This window comes from Musa acuminata, chromosome BXJ2-11, assembly GCF_036884655.1.
Source record: "Musa acuminata AAA Group cultivar baxijiao chromosome BXJ2-11, Cavendish_Baxijiao_AAA, whole genome shotgun sequence".
NCBI classification, from domain to species: Eukaryota; Viridiplantae; Streptophyta; class Magnoliopsida; order Zingiberales; family Musaceae; genus Musa; species Musa acuminata.
Window position 1 is genome coordinate 30,146,176 of NC_088348.1, and position 11,116 is coordinate 30,157,291.

Here is an 11,116-nt window from a genome sequence, read left to right on the forward strand (position 1 = left end):
TGTCACCTAATATTGAGTAATTATATTAAATAATTCAGCAAAACAAACAAGTCTATAAGAGAGAGAGAGAGAGAGAGAGAGAGAGTCTCTGAAGGCATGTTTTTTGTCCTCGATAAACCTTTTCATGTACTTCATAATAGACACCAAGGATTAAGCAGTAATATATCATCACGAGGCCAAGTGAGTCAACCGATCAGCATCTCGCACTCTTTCAGGAGTGAAACAAGGGAACAGCTGTACCACGTCTTGGCCAATTTGGCAAGCAAGTTGTGCCAAAGAGATCAGCTGGTGGAACCACCACAGCTTCGCATTTGGATAAGCATGGATGGGGGGCATTCATGGTGACAATGACCACAAAGAAAGTGTGAGACTGGGCGGCTCATGCCATGGTCTCAGCACTTTGCCATCACTGTTGCACTGGTGAGCTTTAGGCCAATAAGACTGGGGGAAAGAAAGGCTTCAATGCTGTGCTTTTGGGTACATGGAGATCATGCTGCACACTGAAGTCAAAAGTTTGTTTGGGGACAAAGAGGAAGGCTTTCAATGTGATCTTTCAACCTTTGGTCATTTTGCAGGTGAAAGGGTTCTTTCATCATGGATGATGCAATATTCTTATTTATCTGATTATTACTCTATTGTTTTCGACATTATGAGTAGGATTATGTTGCAGTGTACATAGATATAAATGATACATCACAGGCATTTAGCTATCACTCTTTGAAGTGATCTCTCTATCATTGTTGGTGAGGCAGCAGCGGTGCTTCTCATCTGCAGTGAAGACCATAAGCAAATCAGTAATGGAGATCAGCACAGGAGGCAATCTGCTAGTGGTGATTTCGGAGGCATCCGAACCTTGGATTCTAGTGTCAATGCAAGCATGCCATCGACAGTGGACGACTGCACCGAGAGAGGATCCAAATGGAGGTCGCTCATCGATCCAATGATCTCAAACAGCAGACGTTCCCTCCATGGGCAGCGCATCTCGATCGACACCTCTTTCTCCTTCATGGTGATTGTGACATGGATCGGACCATCCTTGGACACGGCCCAGTGGCGCTGGGTCTCTGCTTCGTGGACGTCACATGCTTTCCTCTTGCCGTTCATGATCTCTTCGTTGCCGGATGTTCTCTCTGCTACAGAAAAATGCTTCCTTCGCTCAACCGACCCGCGGCAGGATTCCAACTCCTGCACTCTTCTCTCGAGATCTTTCAGGTACTCTATGGTGTCATCAAGGACGGATGCCTTGTCAACCTGATGAAAGAAAAAGTAATTTATGAGCGATGAAGAAGAAGATTCGAAGAATTGCCATAAATTACCTTGCTGACCGAAGGAATTAGTGATCTCAGAACAAGAAACTTCTCATTCAGCTTCTCTCTTCTCTTCCTCTCTGACAGCACATGACTTGCACGGGCGCCTCCTTCTGGTCTCCAAAATTTCTCCGGTAGCCCATTTTTCACTCGACGCTTCAGCCGGTGACCACCACCCAGCCATGCTCTATCCATTAAGATCTTCTTCAACAGTTCTTGTGGGGCTCTAACGCATGGCTTTGGGGTGTTCATGCTTTTTCTCCAGGTTATGAAGCTGGATCCGTGCGAAACCCTCGGAAAGCATGAATCAGGTTTTGCACGTTTTGAGTTCCGCAAGATGTTAGCAGAGCCATCAAGATTTCTTGTTCTCTCCCCCACCGCAGAAGAGACAACTTTCGGGGCATTAACAAAGGACATTGATACACGCTCATTTGTGTTTAGAGTGTTAGCGTAGAATCTGTAATCATGCTATCTGTAATGCGGAAAAAACTTTTATACCAAGATTGAAATCAAATAAATTGGATCTAACAATATTACGATGCATACCTTTCTTGTTGTTCAGAAGAAATAAACCTTATCTGATCTACAAGCGCTCCATCGTCGGATCTGAAATATCAATCTGCAAAGAGAACTAGATCCTTCTCCTCTCTTCCTATCTTTTCACAGGACCACCTAGATTGATGGATTAGGGGATTAAGGGAAAGGGAGATTGAGAGCCATGCAGGCCATCGCTGAACTCATCCTCGTCATCACCAATGAACTGCCAATTCTGAGTCTGAGAGACGCCATCTAGCCAATCAAATCCAAATAAATCTTCAAGCTGCTGAATGGGGCAGCAGTCATTGGAGCTGTCACGAGAAGAACCTACATGTTCCCCGACCTTGCATTGGACTGAGTCTGATTGTTCAGCAGAGGCATACAAATGTGTTTGACAAATATTAATCTGTTTTTGGTTCTCCAAGAACATAGAATTATCTGTCATTATCAAGAACAGGGCATAACATATCTTCATCATTCTCAGCCACTTGGGGAGTGGATGTAGGTTGCTCAGAGCAAACTGGATTTGGTAGCTGATGGAAGAAACTTTTGATCTGCTTTATGAGAGCAGGATCCTCCAAAATCTTGAAAGTAACATCAAATTAAAGGAGGCATGGTTGCGTGAGAAGTCTAGATCATTAAATCTATATGAAATCCTCATAAGAACAGTCGATTGAAACTTACGAATTCAGTTGTACCAAGCTCCAGTACACCACCCTTTATAGGGATGCATACCACTGTCTGCAAAACAAAGGAAACCATGACAAATGCAAAGGAAGAGAAGTTAGAATTGTCATTCACTTATTGCAGATATTACTTTAGGGTTTCACGGAATTTTAAGTATAATTAGTGTTAAAGAAACAATATTGCAAACCATACAATTGAAGCAACTTCAATGAAGACTGATGCTATCGAAGTTCAGCAAAAACATTTTGGAATTATTTATAGAAAAAAAATCCAAGTTCAAGATTGAGAAACGGATAGCATTAAGATAAGATTGATACTTAGATCTTGAAATATAAGGCTTTTATGTTTGATAGTGTCGAATTGAGGTGATGAGTATTTATACATGTGGTTTTAACGTAGGCCCCACGTAGATAATTTTAAATGGTTTAGAGCATAAAGATGTTCTAGAAAATAGTTAATAATTTTTATTATATAGATAAGCATCATAATGAGTTACAATTCTAATTAATTTGGAAGTTTGAAGAAAGTAACAAAAAAATAACTATTATTAAATAGAAGATGATGGATGATGAAGGTGACATATATCAATTGGAGCAGTAAAAACGATTGGCTAAGTGATTTATGAAGTTAACAACCACTCCTCGTTATTATTTTTATTCTGACATCATATTAATGATGCTCCACTCAAATCCATTAAATGAGTTAGAAAAGAATTTAATAGAGATATTATTTTGTTTGTAGAATTGAAAAATAGAAATGAGATTCTTTTTAAATGTGAGGTGCAAATAAAATATTATCGAGTATAAAAGTATCAGCATTTGAATTAAGTATTGTGGAACAATTGTAAATAATAAGGATTCTGTTATCGTCACTAATGATAATATCTTCATTGCCTCTATAGTCATTGTGGATGGATAAGTTCTAAAGATAAGAAGAATCGAAGTCAATAATCCAATTGTTTGGATGAGTAGTCGGAGTAGTCATGATGTTTACTTGAGGCCAATTAGGTATATTAGTAGATTTAGGTCGAGATCGACAAACTTTTATCATGTGTCCAATTTTATCACAAAGCTAGGAGATAACTTTTAGTTGATTAATATTATTGGAATGCTATAGCCATTAATAATTATAGTGTAAGTTATTTCTTGAGTTATTTAGGTTGAAGTTACCACCATGATTTTAGGGTTGATAGTGTAATGAAGGATGATGACTTTACATACTACCAATGTCTTTATGAGGTATTTTGTTTGGTCTTTTGTTGAAGTTTTTATTACTTTGATTATTATTTTTTTAGATTTTTGATTGACTTGAGGTATGATAGTTGGTCCCAACATTATCTTTTCATATATATTTCATGATTAATCAACTTGTTATTCAATTCTTCAAATAATATCAATGAGTCTTATGCTTGAATTTGTATCGCTAGTTCTTTATATTCATCTCCAAGACCATTAAGAGTATGGACAATAATTTTTCATTACTCATGAGATGATATATTAAAAAGCTAAATCATTTATGATAACTTTTATATTTTACATATAATCATTAATAATAATTTTCTTTTGTATTGATTTCATTAAAGTAGATAAGATATTTAATATACGAGTGCGAGAGCGATTGGTGATGCCTTGATGTAGATCAACGCAAGAACCAATTAGGAAGGGGTTGGAGAATTATCATTCTATGAAAGATTCAAAGATCTATGAGCAGGACACCTCGACCATCGGAGAGGAGCAAGGGTACTTACTCACTAGAGTTAGATCAGATATGCAAACAACATTGATGGTTGCAAATCTATAAATAGTATTAGCATAAGAGGACTATTGAGCAGAAGAGGAAACTAACGGTGGCAAATCAGTAAAGAAATGGGATTAAGGTTGTCGGATAGCGAGGAAGGAGAAGTTTTGCTCGAGGTAAGAGGAGCTCCGATATCATGTAGAACTGATAAATATATAGTAAAAAAGATGATTTTCATTTATTGAAGTAACAAGTATTTATACATATTTTAAAAAAGAGAGAGATTTCCCTTAATCACACACTCAAATCACAAAATCAATCAGATCAATTATTTAAATCTATGATTGATCCTCAAATCATAGATTGATTGAAGATATCACCTATAACTTTACTTTTTTTACTTCGATCCTAACTTAGCATCGAACAACCTAATTAGCCACTCCACCCAATTTTGGTATTATTACAAGTTGACCCTCGAACGAGCATCCGAGACACCTTCTTAGTTATTTTTAGAGTTGACCCAAAGCCAAGTCGAGTTGATATAGATATAATCGACTATCACACCATCAATGCTCGAAGGGATTGTGATTGAATCTTGAATATTTTTTTAATGAATTCTAGGGGATTAATAGTGACGTGAATCTTGAATAGGAGCGCAAGATATTTGCATTAATTTAAAATTTTGGGCTCATTGGTTAATGCAACAAGATGGTGCATTTTATCAAAAAAAGAAAAAGAAAAAATAAAGCATCTAAGAATGGGAACTATATGATCAGCTAATGATTCTGATAACGGTAGAAAAAAAAGAATTTTAATTGTTTGGCATGTATCATCAATCTGAAGAGACAGCAAAAAAGGGTGCATGGTATTAACGATCAACTGCAACTAAGACTGCAATTGTACCTGAACAGATGCAGCCTGCAAGTGTTTGTGACGTTCCACGAGAAACATGTCAGTAACGAAAGAGCATCCAAACATTAGCTTTGTATCGAATCATCTAATTACTGAAACATAATTATGATTACTGGCTATTCCACCTTTGCTAAAAGAGAGCGTGCAAATTCCTTGCTATCTGAAAACTGGTTATGGTTCAACCAGATGTGTTGATTGTTTGCTAGTGCTTTACCTGGCAACCTGAACAACACCTGAAAGCTAAGTCGAAGAGAAAGCTTTGACATGATCATGAAATATAAGAATAGGTGATAGTGGCAAAGGCAGCCTTGGGCTTGTAAGAAGAAGAGTGTTGTACGTACCCTTGTCCTGTGCTGAATGCGAAGGACATGCAAAGCATGTAATACCACTCTGCCTCCGTCAAATCCTCAGGAGACAGTGAAGCAGAAGGCCTTCTGATCTGCCGATTGCAATCACCTGATAGAAGTGATTCATACAACTCTCTCAGTTGCTTGCTCCTCTGAAGGCCCACTTGGTCAATGTCAGGCTCTGTTGATTGCGTCGTCTTCCTCGTCTTTATCTCACCATTGTAGTGTCCCTCACTCCATTCCAAGACACTAACAAAACAGAGTAGCAGATGTTCTAACCAGTTAAAAGACCAGATGTAAGAGGGGGGGGGGAGAAGAGGGAGCAGCTTCTTTACCCTGGTTGCCTGGTGGAGGTGGACCAGAAGAACGCATAGCTCCACTGGATCTTCCTAACTGTAACAGCGAGTTGCTTGCTTAGTTTCCTCTCTGGCAGTTCTTCATGGATATTGAGATCCGCCACCATTGCTGGCCGAAGAACTGGATCTCCACCGGACATGAAGGCAATTGCCACCAGCTACAACCTCAGAAGAAGGTCTCGTCTTGTCATGGAATGTTTTCCTACAGATATCACAATCATCAGAGGAGATTAATTCACATAGCTTAACCCAAATGCTTTCAGTAATCGGTGCAGCTCGGACATGCTAACTAAGGAGTCGAGCGCATGGAGGAGTAAAATTGAGTTCGAGACCAACCGAGCAAAAGCCAGACGCAGTGGTGCACGAACAGAAGCTTCTCCCATCTCTGTTATCTTCCGGCTAACTAAATCTTCCTGCCGATCTCACACGTCTGTCAACCTTCATCGTCTCACTTGGCCATCATGCATTTATCATGCATCACATCATGCCTGGAGAGAGGGACGCATCTCTTCCATCACTGGAATGTGAGTTGGGACAAACAAAAAGCTGTGATGTGAGACACCAAAGCCATTAATAACTCGAACCAACAACAACACTGTGGAGTCTGTAGAACGATGAAGATCTCTGCTACTCGTCTTCCCAACCCAGTTAGGTTGCCATCCCACCATCTGAGTCGTCATGCATGAAGTACCAAACTCTCGCCCCGTAATGCAAACTGGACTTCCTGACATTGTCTTGCTGCAAAGCAAGCGTGCATGCCATTGTCCTACGTGATCATGACCGGTCCGCACGAGGATCATTGGTTCGCTGTGTTTGAATGCATGCTTGGCAGCAGGAACATGGTCACCTATACGTCCGTCTTCTCTTCTTCTTCTTCTTCTTCTTCTTCTTCTTCTTCTTCTTCTTCTCTCATCCTGTTGGTTCACCTCCACTTGCCATCAATAGTTAAAAAAGACCAAGCACATCTGAATTGACCAATGTATCCAAGGATTTATTAGATAGAAGATGATGGTCGAACGTTAAAAATCTTATTCAATATATTTTGCATCATAATCTAGTCAAAGATTGAGAGCTTGAAACCTCATCCAACATATTTTTACGTCATTAGTGTTAGTCTCATGATAGTGCGAGTTAGTTTAATTGGTAAAGATTTTGATAATTAATCGTAAGGTTTTTTTGGATTCAATATTTTTAATAAAAAAATTTAATTTTGTTATTTATTTTTTAAACAAAAAAATGATATTTCAAACTCTTGATCTCCACTAGGTTATGATCAATATTTTAGATATAGAAAAAAATATTCGATGAAGTCTCAAACTCTGATAAATGATCTTAATATATTACTATCAAAATAATATTTTTTAATATATAAAATATATTGAATAAAGTTTCAAAATCTTTTTTTTTATATATAAGTGAGTCGATTAGATACTTAATGTTTTGGTGATAACAATTTATACTTAATGTTTCATTTAATGGTAAGCGGTGCATGCGAGAACTTAGATCGATGTTAGGGTTAGACTTAAAAAGCTTAATTCTAAGAAATTTCAATCTCGACTTGGCTCATCGTTAGCTTCTACCATGAAATAATGTGAATAGAGAATACTCATGAAAATCTAATTATATACGACTTAAGCTTTTAGATTGCATTATTATCTATATATTAGTCATGATAAGAGTAAGTGTAGTGCAATACCATTATATCAACTTAAAAATTTATTATTTTGAATCCTCAATCTTTAATAAATAGGCTATTAGAGCGACATATTTTTTATCAAACACCTAACCCTTTACCTATAATTCAACCTCGTATTTCAATTTAGGTGGTAAGCTTAGATTGATGTTAGAGTGGCCTATTTACTCTTAAGAAAATTTGATCGTCATTGTTAGATTTAAAAATGATTAAAACTCGAACTTTTATATAAAATGAGACGAGTTCGATTTATCTTGCTTAAAAAATTTACCCATTATTTCGATAACGATTAGAATAAATAGTTCATAGGCATAAATACATAATAGAATATATCTTATCTATTATTTAACTTCAAGTAATCCAAATATTTTACTATCGTATAAAAACATGATCCATTGGCACATTGATTTGTGCAAAATCAATTGATTTCTCATTGTTAAAAATTTAAAAACATTTATTTATACAAAAAATACTTTGTTTTATTAATTTAGTTTTAAATAAATAAATACATATCTAAAGTAAAATACATTAATCATAGTTCAATAAATATACTTTTGATTTATGAAGTTATAAACAAATACATACTTTTAAGCCTAAAAATGAATTGGCTCGCCGAATCATTAACGCATCAGCTTGTGAGCTTAAATGGGTCGAGGTTTTGCCAAATCGAGGCTTAAAATTCGGCTCAAACTTGGTTTATTAATCAAAGTGGATGGATTCAAATGAGCGTTAAGTGAGTTTAGTACTTCCATCCATATGCATTTATTCTAAAAAATCGTATATATTTTTAGTAATTTATAACGATTAAGTTTGTGATCCACCCGCAGCTGACGAAGATGATGCTATCTCAAACATCATTTATTGAAATATGAGTTATATTATTTAGTGGATTGATGCATCACACCCTTTTTATGTGAAAAGATTGATAACTAATTAGCTAAATTTTCTAAAAGATATTAGTTAATTTATTTAATGATATAGAAATGATGACATGCAGAAGACTAATAACATCTCACTATCACTATATGGTTAACTTATCATCACTATATGGTCAATGACTAATTTAATCCTATGAAAATTAGTAAATAAGATCTGACTTAGTTAATTGTCGTGCCATGCCATGTTCTTCAGGTTCGACACTACACGATCGTATTAAAAATTGAAAGAATTAAGTGCTTAATTATTTTAGGTATTTAACCACGACCTCGAATATAATAGTCCTAAATCTCATTATAAAAAGACTCTTTTAAGTATATTCTCTAGAATCAAAATTCTTTCAGTGCACTTGCTTTCAAATAGACTTAACATCTAACCAAATCCTAATCTAACTTAAATATCGAAAAGATTTTATCGATAACACCCAATATAATATTACAACATAAGTCGGACATCACCTCACTTCATGAAAGAGAACATCCACAGGTAGTAATGGCTGCAGAGAATGCTTCGACATCAAGTCTATTTTATGCTATATATACTGGGGGGTGTCGATCACGTAGAATCCTATAACCCGAGAGACCGATCGAACCTCATTGAATCAAATAGTTTTTCTTTCTTTTTCGTATTTTGAATGAATCATAAATCTATACCCAATGATGTGTTTGTACTCGAGTTTTCATTTTTGACCTGTATGCTCACTGATGTTGATTAATTAAGAATATAAATCAATATACCAAGTCTCGTCTACCATCGTGGAATGACATTGATAAAAACTTTAAGATGAATATATGATAGGAAAATAATGATGTGACGAACACCTTAGTATTACATGATTAATACTTCGATACTGATGGCTGACACCTTGTCAAATGATCATAAATAATGATGTGACGAATACCTAAGCATTACAAGATCAACACTTGGATGTTGATAGCTGACATCTTGGTGCTAAGTGGATCAATACTCCGATGTCAAATAGTTGACATGATAACATTCCTTAATTTACTAGTCACATCATGTCTTTCACATATTTCTCGAATTCGATGTAACATAATTCTAATATGATCAAAGAGTACATAAAAAGGTCACTTTAGGTATATTTTTAAATATTAAAATAATCTCACTCAATTAGTGCTTTTTGTTTTGCAACTCTTAATGCTTTAACTTATAAGATAAATTAAGTATCATATGGGTTTTGTCAAATATACCTTCAACATAGTTTTGTAAGATTTGACATCTCTTGGGGTCTGATTGTTTTCGACAACAATGAGAGACAAATGTGGAATAGGGTTTTGATTGGTTTTGAATCAACGTCGAATAATCATATTTTGACTTAATAAAAATTAAAGTAAATTTATATGAGAAATTTAAGTTTTCGGGATGAGCTAGATTTTGAATTATTATGTTGATATATTATATTAACAAATTTGAAACATGAGCATTATAATTAGTGTTTCTTTTTTATCTTTTTTTTCTTAAAAATTGTATGACTTGCTTTCAAATTATTTATGTAAATGTGGCATTCTCGAATCTCACAACTAATCCCAAATTCTACTCGTAATTCATCATTTATCTTAATGGTGCGAGCACACGAGTATCCAAGAAATTGTCCATTTTTGATGCCCCTCATATGGTTTTGTCCCTTAGAGTGAATCCGAAATGAAGTCCCTGAAGAAAAGATAATTTGAGGTATGAGATCGGTGTTGTCACGTCATTTGATTGATTTGACACGCTCATGTTAATGTGACTGCACCACAGACTTGTAGCATCAACTCTGTGTAGCTCACATTTAATGCTTCTCCATGCATGCGTTGTCTGTTAAAAAATCTCTAATAATAACTATATGATGTCATTTTCGAAGATGACTACAATCCATATATTCCAATTCTAATAATAACTATATGATTGTTCAACATATTAAGAGTTCGAAACCAACTCGAGTCTAACAACAGAGCTTATCACAAGTCAAGTGTTGGGAGATTAGAGGGTTCATTGATGATGCTATAAAACTTATATCGAGAGTGTGTTCAATAAAAGTCTCTATGACATTTAACTTGATAAAGTAGAATTGGAGGATTTAAAAAATAAAGCATTGTGAGGTCATATAATTGTCTTAGTCAAACGATCAATTATATGAAATAATATACAATTACTTGATTATGAAAACATCCATCCAACTATCGAATATTAAAATTATCAAACAAAGGATATCAAATGTTCATAATTGACGCGTGGGGATGAGTGAATATCCGTGATGATAAATCAGACAAATATGGATAAATCATTCGATCGATATATCAAGTCAATGAGTTGTCTAATAGAACATTGGATGATGCAATCTTCACTAATTGAGCTATTAATTTATCTACCTGATGTGACATTACATTAAACGCTAGTGGAGGAAATATTCTCGCGTCAACATCGACTCATGTGTTTCAGTCTTCACCTTTTGATTGCAAGTCGAATTCATATGTCGTTAATACGAAGTAAGCATGAAAAGATTATTTTTAAAAATTCTAAAGTTATTTATTTATTATTTATATATTTTTAATCTCATATTATTAATTAATTAATTTTTAAAATCTTAATTTATTCCACATT

General features: G+C 35.3%; 1 pseudogene; it reads right to left on the minus strand.

The window, feature by feature from the left end:
- Window positions 1-222: 222 nt before the first annotated feature.
- Window positions 223-5,990, minus strand: LOC103972607 (transcription factor EGL1-like; annotated as a pseudogene).
- Between the last annotated feature and the right edge of the window lie 5,126 nt (window positions 5,991-11,116).